The sequence below is a fragment of the Benincasa hispida genome, chromosome 4 (assembly GCF_027475165.1).
Source record: "Benincasa hispida cultivar pf3 chromosome 4, pf3_genome.v1.1, whole genome shotgun sequence".
In the NCBI taxonomy this organism is placed as follows: domain Eukaryota; kingdom Viridiplantae; phylum Streptophyta; class Magnoliopsida; order Cucurbitales; family Cucurbitaceae; genus Benincasa; species Benincasa hispida.
Window position 1 is genome coordinate 25704445 of NC_143481.1, and position 10638 is coordinate 25715082.

The following is a 10638-nucleotide window of genomic DNA, read 5'->3' on the forward strand; positions in this document are numbered from 1 at the left end:
AAACATATCTTCAATGCCCACATGCAAGAAGGGGCATCTGTTCAAGAACATGTTCTCAACATGATGGTCCACTTCAACATGGCGGAGATGAATGTGTCCTACACTTCTGTAGTAATGCTGTTTTGAACAGGATTAATTACAACCTAACCACCTTGCTCAACGAGCTACAGAACTTTCAGTCCTTGATGAAAACCGAGGGATAGAAGGGTGAAACAAATTTTGCTTCATCCTCTAAGAAGTTCCACAGAGGTTCAACCTTTGAGACATAGTCTTCTTCATCCTCTAAGAAGTTCCACAGAAGTTCCATAGTGGAAGAATAAGAAAGGTGGAAGGGGAAAGCTAACCCACCAGCTGTTGCTCAAAAGAAAGTCAAGGTTGCAACGACAATTTGTTTTCATTGCAACCAGGAGAGACATTGGAAGAAGAACTGTCCCAAGTACTTGACAGAAAAGAAGAAGATCAAGCAAGATAAATATGATTTACTTATTTTGGGAACATGTTTAGTAGAGAATGATGATTCTGCCTGGATTATGGATTATGGCACCACTAACCACGTTTGTTCTTCATTGTAGGGAATTAGTTTCTGGCGACAACTTGATACTGGTGAAATGACGATGCAGGTTGGAACTGGGCAAGTCGTCTCGATTGTGACAGTGGGAGGTCTCCAATTGACTTTACAGAATAAATTCATTTTACTAGAAAATGTGTACGTAGTTCCTGGTTTAAAAAGGAACTTAATTTATGTAAAGTATTTGTTAGAAAAATCTTATTGTATCAACTTTCATGTAAATAAAGCGTTTATTTCCAAAAATGGTGTTGATATTTATTATGTGAAACTGAAAAACAACCTTTATGTGTTAAGACCATTAGCAACTAAAGCACTTCATAACACTGAATTGTTTAAAACTGCGGTAGCTCAACATAAAAGACTTAAAATTTCTCCTAAAGAAAATGCCCAACTTTGGCACCTAAGATTATGACACATCAATCTCAATAGGATTGAGAGATTGGTGAAGAATGGACTTCTAAGTGAGTAAAAAATTCTTTACCAATGTGTGATTCAAGCCTTGAAGGCAAAATGACTAGAAGACCCTTTACTGGAAAATGTCACAAGACCAAGGAACCTCTAGAGCTGGTACATTCAGACCTCTGTGGTTCTGAGGTTCGATCAATGTTAAAGTAAGGGGAGGTTTTGAATATTTCATCATTTTTACTGATGATTATTCAAGATATGAGTATGTTTATTTAATGCAACATAAGTTTGAATCTTTTGAAAAGTTCAGAGAATTCAAGGCTGAAGTTGAAAATGAATTAAATAGAACTATTAAGACATTTTGATCTGATCGAGTTGGAGAGTTTATGGATCTAAATTCCAAAACTATTTGATAGAACATCAAATTGTATCCCAACTTTCAGCATCTGGTACACCTTAGCAGAATGGTGTATCAGAAAGGATAAATCGAACCTTGTTGGACATTATTCCGTCTATGATGAGTTACGCTTCCTTACTTGACTCGTTTTGGGGTTATGCAATAGAGATTGTAGCGTATATTTTGAATTCCATCCAAAAGTGTTACCAGAAAACCTCTGGAATTATGGAATGGTCGTAAATCTAGTTTACGTGATTTCAAAATCTAGAGTTGTTCAGCACATGTGCTTGAGGAAAATCCTAAAAAATTGGAATCTTGTTCAAAATTGTGCCTAAGGAACGAGAGGTGGTTTCTTCTTCAACCTTGAGGAAAATAAAGTGTTTGTATTGACAAACGCTACTTTTCTAGAAGAAGACCACATAAGGGAACATAAGCCCCGTAGTAAAGTTGTGTTGAATGAATTTTCCGAAGAAACTACTAAACCTTCAACAAGAGTTGTTGAAGAACCCAACATCTCAACAAGAGTTGTTGAAGTTAGATTATCTAGTATGTCAAATCCACCTCAAGTGTTAAGGGAACCCCGACGTAGTGAGAAGGTTGCGAAGTCAACTGTCCATTATATGGGTTTAATGGAAATCCTAGCTATGGTAGCTGATGGAGATGTTGAGGATCCATTTTCTTATAAGAAGGCAATGGAGGATGTTGACAAAGATGAGTGGATCGAAGTTATGGATCTCGAAATGCAGTCGATATACTTCAATTCGGTTTGGGATCTTGTAGATCTACCTGATGGGGTTAAATCTATAGGTTGCAAATTGATCTACAAGAGAAAACGGGGTGCTGATGGGAAAGTGCAAACCTTTAAGGTTAGACTAATGGCAAAGGGTTATACTTAAGTTGAGGTAGTCGACTATGAAGAGACTTTCTCCCATTTACCATGATCCTTCTATCCATTGCCTCATAGTATGACTATGAGATTTGGTAGATAGACGTCAAGACTGCCTTTTTGAGTGACAATTTTGAGGAGACCATTTTATATGGAGCATCCTGAGGGATTCATAACCCAAGGTCAAGAGCAAAAGTTTTGCAGGCTTAATCGGTCTATTTATGGACTAAAGCAACCTTCTCGATCTTGGAATATAAGATTTGATACAGAGATCAAATCTTATGGCTTTGATCAGAATGTTGATAAGCCTTGTGTATAAAAGAGGATCATCAACAGTTTAGTAGCTTTCTTAGTGTTGCATGTAGACGATATCCTACTCATTGGGAATGATGTAGGTCTACTAACTGAAGTTAAGAAATGGCTAGCAACCCAATTCCAAATGAAATATTTGGGAGAAGCTCAATTTATTCTGGGAATTCAGATCTTTAGAGATTAAAAGAACAAAATGCTAGCTCTGCATTGTACATTGACAAGATGCTTGTCAAATATTCAATGCAGAACTCCAAAAGAGGCTTACTACCTTTCAAGCATGGAGTTATCTTGTCTGAGGAACAGTGTCCTAAGTGTTGGGAATGTCTTAGAACTCGTAGTTCGTAAATTTCGTGTTAAAAATTCTATTTATCAATAAAGTATTATTGAGTATCTTATTCGATAAAGTTGTTGATATTGCATTCTATTATGAAAATCCAATAAACATATCTATGGCTATAGTATGAATACTTTAACTCTATGTAGTGACATAAACATGATCAAGTTAATAGTATATAGCCTAAATGGTCTATAAGTAAAAGGATGAAATTGGGTATCTCATCCTAGTAACACTATTGGATGCAGCCCATTTTATATAGGTAATACAAATGATGTGATCCACAGATCATTCATGTAGAGATATGTGAATATGGGCATCCTATGTAATGAGTTTGCATAAAGACTGGGCCACGAAATAGTCACTTTTCTTTATAATGACCGTTTACTGTTAAAACTGACTATTCCATACTAAAGTAACCTAGGATAACTCGATCTTAATCCTGAGATAGCTATGAACTCCTGTTTATTCGGGATTTTCCTTTGATTTGCATGGGTGAGAGTAGTCCAACATCACTGCTCAATAAGCCTTCCATTTTGGGGATAAGACCAGATAGATAGCTTGGGACATAGCCCTGCGAGATGGAATTCACTCCTACCCATTTTAGATTAGCAGATAGGTTGTTCTCTTAAGTGCTAAATCCTGGTCTTGAACAATTGGGACCCCGCCTTCTCTTGATAGAGAGGGACATGATTCATAAGTGGTATTATGAATCAGTTGTTCATTAAAGGGTCAGTGGGAGCTTGAGGAACAAGATGTATTTACAGGTGTAAAACAGTGATTTTGACCCAGCTATAAATACGAACAACATGTGAAGGATCGACTTACTGATTATGGTTAACATGAACTGAAATACATCTACAGTGAGGAGAGTGCAACTATCGAGCTATAGTGGTGTGTCTGATGGTTAACGAAAAGTAATTAATTCGATCTAAAGAGTTTAACCAATTGATCACAAATGATTGGAGCTCATGATCTGTAGGTTCAGTAGGTCCCTCTACTAGCTCGTAAATTGGAATAATGAATTAAGTATTGTTTGGATGAATTTTGAATTTAGGTTTATGAATTTGAAATGTTTAAATTTGGTTTTAAGGTTTTCAATTAATTATATACGATGCAATTAAAACGAGATTGGAGAATCAATTAATATTTAAATATTGATTATATGAATTTGAATCATATTGGTGGAACTAATGTTTTATTAATTTAATATTAAGTTATTAAATTAATTAAATTGGTTTTATTTAAATTAATTAATATTTGAATTAATTTTGTAAAACTAAATTTTAAATAAAATAGTTTTATTTAAATGAAAAATCAATTTGATTGAAATTGTTTTGAGTTAGTGGATTTTTCCCAAAAATTGGAAAAATCCACTAACATCACATATGGTGTTTCATCACCAAATCTACCATGAATTCTTCAATCAATACCAAGTAGGAGCTGCCCTATATGCAGCCATGTTCTAATGCATGAAATAAGTTTATATGAAGCTTCATGCATGGAATTTAAGAGAGCTTTGTGTTCTTTATCCAAGTTGCTGTAAAACTGAAACCCTACTACACCCTCTCAAGTTCATCCTTATTTCAGCTTGATTAGAGTGTTTCCACCACACATTCCTCCTTGAGCATAATGGAGAAGATCTTGTTGGTGGTTGATGCGTAATTTTATTGAATGAAAATATGATTGATATGCGTTGATGGATTGCGTTGTGCACTCAAGTTTCCCTAGCGGAATTCAAGTGTAAATTCCCCTGAATTTCCTGGTAAATCCAGGGTCGATCACAGGAACTTGTGAAAATAGATTGCGTTGATAGTTTTTGGATGAAAACTTTACAGTAACCAAGTAAATAAATAAGGGTTTGGTTGTTGATTACATTGACTAAAAAGAAATAAATAAATGCGGCAGATTTGAGAAACAAAAGTTGCGTTGATAAATGCAATGAGTATGCGATAAACGGGTTGAGAAAATCTTTAGCTAGCGTTACTTGGGAATGCGTCAGACTATGCGATCATGTTACTACCATGCACCACAAGTCATTTTCCAATGTAAATGCGATGCTCCTAAATCTAGGACGCATGTGTTGCATGCAAAATGTCCATAGAGCTTATTCCTAAGTCTCTACTCTTGTCCTATGCATTGATGCAAAATGCATGAAAGCAAGGTGACAGCATACAATTATATCTTATTACTAAGATGCATGCGATGCGTTAATAACAAATAGTGCTCATTCCTAAGCGCCTATCTCTCGTTTATGCATTCTAATCTGGTTCTTCCAAACCTAGATTTTGACCTGACCTTCCCAAGTCTAGATTTTGTCCTTAGACTACTCTCCCAATTATCTCTAATAGACGAATGAAGCATACATAAACAAGATAATCGCAAAGAATGAAGATTCCCTAGTTGTGCTAGCTAATGCTTCTCAACCCATTCAACTAATTTAGCTACTCATGCGTGAATCACAGAGAGAGAACAGATATAGAGAAAGAGATTCCATTCTTATAAATAAGTTAAGTACAAAATACCAATAGAAGTTTAAGGTAGAGAGCCTGCTAGCAATTTCTTGCTGACTGAAGCTTTTTACACTGGAATCTCTATTCTAATCTAAAGATATTCCCGCTTTCGCAAGAGTCGGCCCTCTCTCTGCCTTTGTAGCTTTCGACGCTCTCCCAAGCTTACCGGAACAATCTACCGGTACAGCTTCTTCCTCGCATCCGCCTTAAAATGAAAGAAAACTATGAACAGAGGCGTGAATTTGTAAAGTGGTGAATTAATCGACTGCTTCACTGATCAACTTGTTAACCCCTTTTCTGAAGAATGCACTTGATATTTATAGGGCATCAATGGTGAAAGGAGGCTTCTCTCTCATGGTTGTACAGATGGGACAACTTTAATTCCTGATTGATGTGTCGGATGATTGTCACCGATAAAGCTGAATGTACTTTGTGACCATTATCGACTGTCAACTTAATTTGGATCATCGTAATCTTGCATTGCGTTAACGTATATCCTGCACAAAAATAAAAAAATGAATAATTTTAATGCGTAGAACGCATGCGACCGCAATATTATAGAATTTATGCTTAATGGATGCAATTTAACATGTTTTATCAACACAATCCAACATTGTTTAATAACTTAGCACTATGATAATGTGCATTTTTGCCCGTTATCAGTGGTCTATCTAAAAAATCCAGCTCAAACTTGTGGAGATTCTATTGAAATCATGAAGAGAACTACAAAGTATTATCTTGTTCAAACCCTCTTATGAAAACCTCACGAGTAGCATGTTTAAAACTCAAATTAAATGTAGTTTAAGTGCTTATTGATTCTAAATTATTCTGTTGCATGTTATATTGCTCCTTCACTAAGACACCTCAAGAGGTTGAGGAAATGAGACGGATCCTCTATGCATTAGCTGTTGGCAGCCTGATGTATGTAATGTTATGTACTAGACCTGACATCTGTTATGCGGTGGGGATAGTCAGTAGATATCAGTCTAATCCAAGATATGATTGTTGGACCGCCGTTAAGAATATCCTAAAGTATCTATGGAGAACAAGGGACTACATGCTCGTGTATGGTTTCAGACAGATAAGGATTCTAGGAAATCCACATCAAGATCAGTGTTTACTCTTAACGGAGTAGCAGTAGTCTGGAGAAGTACCAAGCAAGGGTGCATTGCTGACTCTACCATGGAGGCTGAGTATGTAGCGGCTTGTGAAGCTTCTAAGGAAGTTGTTTGGCTCAAGAGGTTTCTGATTGATCTGGAAGTTGTTCCTACATGTCAAAGCCCATCACACTTTATTGTGATAATAGTGGTACTATGGCTAATTTCCGAGAGCCTCGAAGTCACAAATGTGGGAAGTATATAGAGTTTAGGTATCATTTCATCCGAGAGATTGTGCATCGAGGAGACGTGATCATCACGAAAATAGATTTTGAGCACAATATTGCTGATCCATTTACAAAGGCCGTCACAACTAACGTGTTTGAGGGTCACCTGCAGAGTATGGGTCTATGAGACAGGCCATGTTTAGACTAAAGCAAGTGGGAGATTTGTACGGGCGTGTTATGCCCTATTTTATTGTTTGTGTACTTTGTATTTAGTATGACTTTTACATTGTATGCCCTACTAACTTTAGGTCAAGTGGGAGATTGTTGGGGTTGATGCCCTAAATCTTGTAGGGTCTCATATTTTGTAATTGTAGTGTACAAATATTTTATTTATGTAATAAAATATATGATGTTTTATTTCAAAATTAGTTGCATTAACCACAAACTAATAAACTAACATCCAAAGTTATCTTTATAGCTTAAACATGTATATAGAGACATACAGGTGGATCATGTTTAAGTGATAACCTAAATAGTCTGTAGTAGATGGATAAGGCTGGATACTTTATCCTGGTGACACTACGAGTATGGCTCGCTTTGTAGATGTTACAATTATTGTAAAGTGCAACAAATGATCTGATTCTGATCATTCATGTGGAGACATGTGAGCAGGGATATTCTATACAAAGGAGTTTGTATAAGACCGGACCACGAAATGTTTAGTCTCATTATATAACGTTATCCATAATTAAGACTTTTATTTCACCAAGATGACCATAGGTAACATGACCTGGATCCTGAGTGATTTGTGAACTCCTGCCTATGAAAGCGTGAAAGAACTCGTATGAGGAGAACCTTGAGCAGAAGTGGATCAACCAAATTCCATTAATTATCGAATACAAAGTATACAGTAAATATATAATAGATATGCATTTATAATTAAATTACAACATGCTTTTAAACGATAATGGGTTTCAAGAAACCTCACATTTGAAGAACCTTTCTTCGCGTTTCTCCCTCAAACTTCTTGAAGACTTTCTTCAAGATAACCTCGAACCAAAAAACCCGGACACTACCACAGTGTTACCTTGGTATTCTCGGACACTCTACTAAAAACTAACAGCTGCACTTTTCACACTACAAATATATTTTTATGTCCATTGGATATAACCAATCAACAGTATGATGACCCTTCACAAATTACTCATAAATATAGCTGGGCCAAATTACCGTTTTGCCCCTATAGTTACATCTAACTTCTTATGTACCACTAATCCCTCTAATGAACAATAGATCATAATCCCACTATGACTAAACCCCTCTTGGGCCAAGAGAGAGTTTCGTGTCACATTGTTCAAGACTAGGAATCAGCCCTTAAGGGAGAAATCTATCTACTTACCTTTACCTCGGGGAAGGAGTGAATTTCATCTCGTGTAGTTATGTTCCCAGGTTCCCAATCAGACGAATCCCCAAAATGGTAGGCTTGTTGAGTCAGCAATCTGGCACTCTCACCATACAAATCAAAAGACCACCCTCATAGGTAGGAGTTCACAACTCACTCAGGATTCAGGTCATGTTACCTATGGTCATCTTAGTGAAATGTAAGTCTCTATTATGAACGGTGTTATATAATGAGACTAAACATTTCGTGGTCCGGTCTTATACAAACTCCTTTGTATAGAATATCTCCGCTTGCATGTCTAATACATGAATGATCAGGATCAGATCATTTGTAGCACTTTACAACAACTGTAACACCTACAAATGGGGTCGTACTCGTAGTGTTACCAGGATAAGGTACCCAACCTTATCTATCTACTATAAACCATTTAGGTTATCACTTAAATATGATCCACCTGTATGTCTCCACATACATGTTTAAGTTACAAAGATAACCCTGGATGTTAGTTTATTGGTTTATGGTTAATGCAACTAAAATATCACTTATTTTATAGATAATGAATAAAATATCAAATATTTTATTAAATATAAAATGACTTTGTTCATACAATGTTTACAAACTATAGGACCCTACGAGATTTAGGGCATCAACCCCAACAAAGTGGTTCTTTTATTTGTATGGGTGAAAATGGCCAAATCCCTGACTCAACAAGCCTACCATTTTCGAGATTTATCTGATTGGGTAGCTAGAAACACAAATACACAAGAAGGAATTCACTCCTTCCCCAATGCCAGTGTAAATAGATAAATTGCTCCCTTAACGGCTATTCCGAGGCGTGAACAATGTGGTGCCACACCCTCTCCTAGCTCGAGAGGTGTTTGATCATAGTTGCACTATGATTTATTGTTCATTAGAGGGATCAGTGGTACTTAAAGATATAACTGTAGGGGCAAAATGGTAATTTTGGCTCAGTTGTACTTACGAGCACTTTATGAAGGGTCATCGTACTGTTGATTGGTTATATCCAATGAATATAGAAATATATTTGTAGTGTGAAGAGCGCAGTTGTCGGTCTTTAGCAGAGTGCCCGATAATTAATGGGTGGTGAATAATTTAATTAAAGAAGTTTAATTAATTATTCACGTATTGTTAGAGCTTTAAGCTACGAGCCTATGGAGTCCCTTTGTAGCTCAATGGGAATCAATGAGAATCAATTTTTTGGATTTATTTGAATTGTTCAAATTAATTGAGAGAATTTTATAATATATTAAAATTTATTTGAGAGCAAATAAATATTTGAATATGTTTCAAATATTAATTATATGAATTTGATTCATATAATTAAATTTAATATAAATGAGATTTATATTAAATATCATTGTTGAGAGAATAAAAGCTATAGGTTATATTGTATTTGATACAATATAGAATCTATAGGTTATGTGTTATATTTGATATAACATATAGTTTAATATATATATATATATATATATTATATGATAAGGTAGTTACCATATAAATCTATATTAAATTGATTTATGAAAATAAATTATTTTATTTTATTTCATTTTAAAATTCATTTTGGAAGTCCATTCCCCTCTTTTCTCTCTAGAATATGGTAGTGGGGAAGAAAAGAGAGGTAGTTCTTCTTCTTCCTTGTGTGTTTTTTCATAAGTGTAAGATACACAAAAGAGTTCTGTGAGAGAATTTGGGACATATCTTTTCCTCTCTATACTCTTAAATCCCTCTCTTCCAGAATAGCCAGAGCCCACAAAACTCCTGGATTCTCATCTAAAAAATACAAAGGAAACATTCGTGGCGGTGTCCTCATTGAAGGTTAAAGGGTTCGAGATTGATCATGACAAGATTCGAAGAAGGAATTTTGTGAAGAAGAATTCTTCAAGGGTAAGGTTTTTAAAACCCTTTTTCTTTCCTGTTTTATGTTTTAAGCATGCTGCAATTATCTTTTAAATGCATAATTTGTTTGTTTTTGCTGTAAAAATTATGTTCTATAAATTTTAGGTATTTGGTCCAATCTCATGCTTCCGTTCAAGGACCTTGAATGGTTCCTTCACCACCAAATGTCATTATTTATAGGCAAATTGGCAAGTAGAAGGTAGATTACATGGACACTAACCATGTGTAATCTTGAGAGACATAGACAACATATGGGCTAATTGTTGGGTTTTATGTCCTAAAACTCGTGGTTTGTAAACAATAAACTCATTCTATAAATCAATAAAGTTGTTATTGACGTTTGATTCAATAAAGTTGTTCTTAATATATGAATTGCTTATTTCGTTTTAGAAATAAATCCAATAAACTAAAAGATCCATGACTATTACATGAGTACTTGAACTTTGTGTAGAGACATAAGAGTGGATCAGATTCAAATAAATAGTCTAAATGATCTATAGTATATGAATAAGGTTGTGTGCCTTATTTTGGTAATACTACATGATGCGGCCCACTTTATAGTTGTTACAAGAAGTTGTAA